Source organism: Gavialis gangeticus, unplaced genomic scaffold (assembly GCF_001723915.1).
Source record: "Gavialis gangeticus isolate Ggan-Ray unplaced genomic scaffold, GavGan_comp1, whole genome shotgun sequence".
Taxonomy (NCBI): domain Eukaryota; kingdom Metazoa; phylum Chordata; order Crocodylia; family Gavialidae; genus Gavialis; species Gavialis gangeticus.
Genome location: NW_017728992.1, coordinates 32737432 through 32744970, shown reverse-complemented (window position 1 = coordinate 32744970; position 7539 = coordinate 32737432).

The window sequence follows — 7539 nt, the reverse complement described above, 5'->3', positions numbered from 1 at the left end:
CTGTGTCCAGTTCTGTGCGACCCACTTCAGGCGGGATGTGGACAACATGGAGAGGGTCCAGAGGAGGGCCACCCGCATGATCCGGGGACAACAGGGCAGACCTTACAATAACAGACTGCGGGACCTGAACCTGTTCAGCCTTCACAAGAGAAGGCTGAGGGGGGACCTGGTGACTGTCTATAAACTCACTGGGGGGACCAGAAGGGTTTGGGGGAGACCTTGTTTCCCCTAGCGCCCCCTGGCATAACAAGGAATAACGGCCATAAGTTGTTGGAGAGTAGGTTTAGATTAGACATCCGTAAGAACTACTTCCCAGTTAGGGTGGCTAGGATCTGGAACCAACTTCCAGGGGAAGTGGTGCTGGCTCCTACCCTGGGGATCTTTAAGAAGAGGCTTGATGCCTACCTGGCTGGAGTCATCTGAGCCCAGTTTTTCTCCTGTTCAGGCGGGGGGTCGGGCTTGAAGATCTACCAGGTCCCTTCCGACCCGACTTTTATGATTCTATGATTCTATGAAGATTTTGGGGTGCAGTTTCCCCCAAACCCCTGCACTGATCCTCTTGAAACTTGGGAGGCTTCATTCTCTCAGCAGAGGCTACCACCTCTAGAAGTTGCACCCAGATCAGAGCTAAAATTAAGTTATATATATTTTGTTCATCCCCCATTATAACCTATAGCCAGATCTCCGAGGTGGCTCTGAAGCTTTGGAGCCACTTTGGCCAGATTGAAGCAGCAAACTAATCCAGAGCTCCAGATTGGATTGTGGCCATCCAAAGCAGCCAGCTCCAAAGCTGGATCAGATCACTGCCGACTTGCACAGGCCTAAAATCTATATGCTATTCCACCTGTTTAGGTTCTTTGAGTGCAGTCTGTCACTGGTATCCAAATGTCTGTTGGAATTGCCTTTTCAGTACTATTACTATGGAAAATCACCACATTCAAATGTCTTTGGTCATATGTGTTATCTGGATCCAGCTTTTTGTTTCTATCTCTTAGGGCAGGGGCTGTTTCAGTCTGTAGGGCACCTACCACAATGGGGCAAGACAATCCTACATCTTTAGATGTTACAGAAATAAGCACTGTATAATCATTTTATGATTTGGATGCCATCACAGTCACCCAAGTAGCTTTCCTAGCAATAATTTGCTTTCCTCTTTATGAGTGAAAAATAAATGTCAAAAGAGAAGACATATGCATAGTTAAAAGCACACTTCCTACCTGAGATAGCATGAAGGGTGGTGGTGGGGGGGGGGAGAATATTACGATTAAATGCAAGCAATTTCATGCATTGGCACTAACAATGTTGTTTTCATGCTGTATTGAGAACAATTTAGGAAGGGCAAGCCATAAGATCACAGTGACAGCTAACATTTTCATATCAGCTGGCAAGTATTTATGTGCATTTTCTCCTTTTTAACAGGGCAGAAAATGACAGTAAAAAATACTATGATAAAGCCATAAATAATTTGTTACTGGAAGACAATCTATACATACATATTTTGTAGATTGGAATGATCTTTTTCTGGATCTGTGGCTGTCCTAAAAAAAAGACTGTAAACTGATGCTTAGTCAACTATGTGCAATCTTCCCAGTATTTGCACTAATGAATCATTACCTTATATTATAAAATAAAATATAAATATGTCAAAGGAGGGAATTTAAATATGAACATGGTAATTTAAGCCACAGCAGTGTCAGGTTTACAGTTTTTAGTTCATGTTCATTGTTTTATGATCACCAAGTGCAAATTTCTTTTATGCCTTTTATCTGCCTAAATATTCCTTTATCTAAAATAGTTTCTTTTGCTGCCACTGTAAAAAAATGTAGTTTTATAGATGTATGGTAATGAAAAGCTGGGAGAGACTGCATAGTGTTTTGAGCTATACCAGTTTATCTTTTCAGGAACGTATCTGTAGTTAGCTTTCTATAGCTAAATCCTGCCTCAATTGTATGCCCTATTTAGGTCAATGGAAACCTTGGAACAAAATTATATAGTAAAACTAGCCCTTAAAGTACTTGGGAGCTTCAATATAAAAATACCAAGGCACTTGTAGTTGAATTGCAAATAGTGGGGTCATCATTTTGTTCTACTCACCATAAAAAAAACAGTGCCTCTTCAAGTTCTCAATGCACACACTTCTCTGCAATGTAGAAATACCATATATACTTGAATATAAGATGGCCCTGTATACAAGACACCCGCCTATTAGATTCTATAGATGAATTTTGTCATAATTTTAAAATAATTTTCTAGGTATAGAATCTCATTATTGGAAGTCTGCCTTGAATTTGTCCCACTGCTACAGCAGGGAAAATAAATCTTCATGGGGAGGTGTAATGTGGCCCCCTTGCCCTCTGTTTCTCCCCAACTTCTTCCCTCTGCAGCCCCATTTTTCTCTCCTTTCTGTCAGACGCTGCTCTCCCTGCGCAAATAGAAGTGAGGGGCAAATCTGGAAACACTGACTTTGAAATAATGGGCCTGTACTAATGTGCATATAAGAGAATTACTATGGGTACCATTTTACTTTTTTTTTTAAACTGCTGCAAGATTAAGAACAGGTACTCCATAAACACAGTTTTAAGCAGCACTTTGGCACATACTTACATAATACGAAGTATGCATGATATTTGTCCAAAGCCAAAAGGGTTATGATTTACTATATGGATTCTTGGGCTCAGCCTTGGCAGAGTCAACAGTGTTTTAAGCCAGTGTTTCCCAAACAGTATGCTGCGGCACAAAAGCGTGCCATTAGAAATGAACAGGTGTGCCATGGAATTTTGCCATGGCAATGAGCTACAATAGGTACAAGGATGGGAAATGCCTTAACAGGTGTGCCGTGGAAATTTTTTATTAATGTAAGCATGCCTTGGCCTGCAAAAAGTTGGGAAACATTATTTTAAGCCACGGTGACTCATATCTCAGCACTTCTCCATACAGCCGTGTCCACAAAAGTAAGAGAGTGTGTTTGCAGTGGTAGAAATAGCAGTGGCACAAATTTGTGCTGCTACTTTGTGCTGTAGTACACACCCCTACCTATGTACTTTCAAGCAGGACATATTGTCCCACTGCTGCATGTGCTGCAAGGGGGGCTCTGTGGGGCACAGGATGCCTCGGTCCAGGGCAACCTAGTAGTCAGCCCTGTGCTGAGGCACCCTGTACCCCAGTGTTACCCTGGTACACCCAAGGGTGTGCCCTATTCTCAATTGAATGGGATGGGTAGGCAAGAGGGAGCGCTGTGAGAGGGATGCCAGAATTTCAAGCAGATCCATCTTTACTCTATAGAGTTAGTCCAAGCCCAAAGTTCTTAACTATATACAATTTATTAAGTTATAATATACATGAACATGAAACTAAATATCATATAAATATATTTACATAGTGAACACTAACCAATAACCAAAGTCAAAACCTAAATAACACTATTTACAACATCACAATACAACATTTCCATTACAAAATATAAGGCGCAAACATGAACAATCTTAATAACACTTATCCCTTAATATTGTCCCTGACCCATGGCAAAGGATAGTCCTCTTTCCAATGGGGTCCCTTGGGGGTGTCCAGGAAGCACCAACAGCCCCTCCCTTGACTAGGCGGGGGGCTGCTCACCCATCTCCTTCTATGGGTTAGCCCACCCCAAATGTCTTTCCCCTGTGGTACCCAAGGGCCCAATGACCCACATCCCCTCAGGTGATGGTGCTCAGGGCGCAGCTTGATGGGGTCTCCTCTGCTGGAGCACCTCTCCAGGCTTCTCCCATGCCGCTGGGTTCCTCCCCACCCTGTGCCCCACTTTGGGCACCAGGGGCTCAGCTCCTCTCAGCTGCTGGCTCCTGGGCCTCACACCGCAGCACTACCATTTCCCCGTGCCCTGGCTCAGCACTGAACACTCTCTTAGCACAGGCTGGGCCCTTCAGGCTCTGGCCAACCATCCTCATGCTGGGTGGTTAACCAAGCAACTTTTGCTGCTCCCTGGCTCCCAAGTCTTGGGTCCATGCACTGCCCGGCACATCATGGGACCTGGCTGCTTCCTGGGAGATGGGGCCTGAGCCACCTCACTGTGACCCCCAAGGCCCTGCCAGGGTTGCAGGCTCAAGCCGCCACTTGTGGCTCCCAGAGCCTGGGCTCCATGCACTGAACTGTGCACTGTGGTGGGCCTGGGCAGTCTCACACTACTCCTAGGACCGAGTCTCTGCACACCATCCCTGTGCATCATCAGCAGCCCGAGCGGCCTCGCATCGCTCCCAAGGCTGCTCCTCCAGTGGCAGCTTCAGGAGCCTTGGGCCTATTGCCTGCTGAAGGAGAACTCCCCAGCTTTTCTTGGCTCCAGTCTTCTTGAGTCCCTCACTGCATCTGCTCCTCATGCTGGGCATGCAGCTTCTTTTATACACTCCAGGCTTTGCCCCTGAAGTCTTCCAGACCTGACAGTTTACAGTCTTCAATCAGGTCCAGGGGAGCTCTTCTCCCCCTTCTCTCAGGAAAGAGGCGTGACTTTATTTCTCCTGCTGCCTCCTGATTGGTGGATGGGCTCCACCAATCAAAACAGCAAGATCTCAAGCCTGGGACTCAGCCCAAGATCTGAAAGGTGAACCTGCTATACCAGTCAGCTGGGGAATGGCATATAGAGGTGGAGGAGCAGGCAGCCCTGGGCTGGCTGCTCACCTGTCTCTGTGTGCTTCAGAACAGGGGCTCTGCTACAGAGCCCCCTGCTGATGCATGTGAAGCCCCCATGCTGAAGCACACTGTGCCCCAGCCAGCCATGAAGCATCTGGCTGGGGTGCAGTATGCCTTGACATGGGGGAGCAGGCAGCTCTGGACTGACTGCTACCCTTTCTCCATATATATCTGAGTCCCCATACTGAGTCACATGAAGATGGGGGAAGCAGGTAGCCCTGGGCTGCCTGCTCCCCTGTCTTAAGGCACACTGCATCCCAGCCAGCTGCTCCAGCCAGTGTGCCTCAGCATGGGGGCTTCACGTGCCTGAGAATGGGGGCTATACAATGGAGCCCCCACAATGAGGCACATGGAGACAGGTGAGCAGCCACCCCAAGGAACCTTCTGCTCCAGCCATCTGGGGAGTAGTAGGCTGGGGTGAAGGGTGTCTCAGCACGGGGCGTCCACAGCATGCAGAGATGGGGCAGCAGGCAGCTCAGAGCTGCCTACACCCCCGTCTCCAAATTCTTCCTGGTACATGCCACATTGGCATACTTTGGACTGCTTTTTTTTTAAGGGATTTTTTTTTTTTTTTGGTGCTACCAGGAAATCCCAGTAGCAAATTTTGTCCCAGTGCTGCAAATTAGAAGCACCACACATGAATTAAGTTGCACCAAGTACAGTTTATAGTGCTACAAAGAGATTTGCAGTGCTACAAACTGCACATGCCTACACATCTGGATCCAGAGTATGTGTCTTTACTACAGATACCCCCAACAAAGGATCCATGTTCTAATTAGCTCCTCACTCATGACTAGAATTGGGTGTTCTTGTTCTAAATCTTGGGATCCTTCATAAATATATATGCAGATGTGGCACAGAGCAACCTGGTCCAGCTCCACCTCACAGAGGGTGGGACCACACTAATCCTAAGTGTCCCATGATCTCCTCATGGAAAAATTGGCCAGCTGTGGCCTCGGCTACACCACAGTCCTATGGCTGAGGAACTGGCTCTGAGGTTGGACCCAGAAAGTGGTAGTCAACGGAAGTGAATCATGGTGATGCTCCATGACCAGTGGTGTCCCCTAAGGCTCCATCCTTGGAACTATACTCTTTAACATCTATATTAACAACGTGGACGTTGGTGTCAGAAACAGACTGGCCAAGTTTGCCAATGACACCAAACTTTGAGGTAGTGTCCACACCTGAGGATAGGCTGGTGAATCAAGCCAACCATGACAGGTTCATAAAATGGGCAGATAAAAACCTGATGACATTCAATACGGAAAAATGCAAGGTACTCAACCTCAGGAGAAAAAAAACAGCAACACACTGATAGGCTTGGCAGTGCTACACTTGCTAGCACCACAGCCAAAAGGGACTTGGGGGTCATGATTGACCACAAGATGAATATAAGCCACCAATGTGATGTTGCAATTGGTAAAGTGAACAAAACTGGCTTGCATCCATAGATGCTTCTCAAGCAAATCTCAGGATGTCATCCTCCCACTGTACTTGGCCTTGGTGAGGCTGTAGCTGGAGTACTGCATCCAATTCTGGCCTACACAATTTAAAAAGGGTGTGGAAAAGCTAGAAAAAGTCCAGAGGAAAGCCATATGCATGAACAGAAGGCCAGAGAACAGCCCTTATGATGAGAGGCTGAGAGCCATTTGACTCTTCATTCTGGAAAATCATAGGCTCAAGGGTGACCTAGTGACTGCCTATAAGTATATAAGGGGTGTACATCAGGATCTGGGGGAATGCCTGTTCACCAGTGCGCCCCAAGGGCTGACAGGTTCAAATGGTCACAAACTCATCCAAGACCATTTTAGGCTGGACATAAGGAAAAACTTCTTTACTGTCCAAGCCCCCAAGGCCTGGAATACACTGCCTCCACAGGTGGTGCAAGCACCTACTCTGGACTCTTTTAAGAAACATTTGGATGCCTATCTTGCTGGGATCCTTTTACCCTAGCTGACTTCCTGCCTTTGGGGCAGGGGGCTGGACTTGATGATCTTCTGAGGTCCCTTCCAGCCCTAATGTCTATGAAATCTATGAAATATGTGGGACAGGCTGAGAGGGAAGGCTGCAGAGGGATTTTGGATGAACTGTTTGGGACCCCATTTGGTGATGTTTGCCAAACATTAAGACTGATGAAGAAACAAGAATAACTGGAAATCATTAAGAAAAGCACAGCTCAGCTGGGAATGAGGAAGAAGTTAAAAATGAAAAAGAGTCAGAGACTGAGCACAATGGGCACTATTATGTATTTCATTTAGATTGGCTGCACTAACCTGTCCTTGTGGTAGGTTCCCATCAGCAGCATAGATTCTCACCACTTTTTGGCTAAGATCAAGTGAAGTGGCCGGGCGGAGTCCTGCTCTTACTGCCTTGACTGATGCCAGGAGTGCTGGAAGGATAATGATGGAGTGCAAGGCTAGAGGAGGAGGAGGAGTTCTCAGAGCCTGAAAGAGCATCAGGAGGTGTTTTGCAGAGGAGAGTGGCAGTTACAGAAGGGAAAGTGGACAAAGAGATGAAAATGAAATCAGAGAATGGAAATAAAGATTGAAAGTCTGATGGAGGATGGATTAAACGGGGGAAGGTGGGAGGAATAAGCCAGACCCACAAAAAGAAAGGAGATGGTGTGACCTATGCCTGAGAATAAGAGCAGTATTAACAGGGGAAAGAGAACAAAGAAGTTGGATGATAAATAGATATAAATGCATAGAGAAAAGATTGCTTGAAGTTGTAAATGTTAAAGTGAAACTTTTGAATAACCTTGTCACCTTTCCTAACCAAAAGCCATGGGAATTTTTGTATCGGAGCCGTGAAGTTTATGAGGATTTTTGGAAGGCATATGCAGCAGTAGGTGAGAAAGAACTTAAG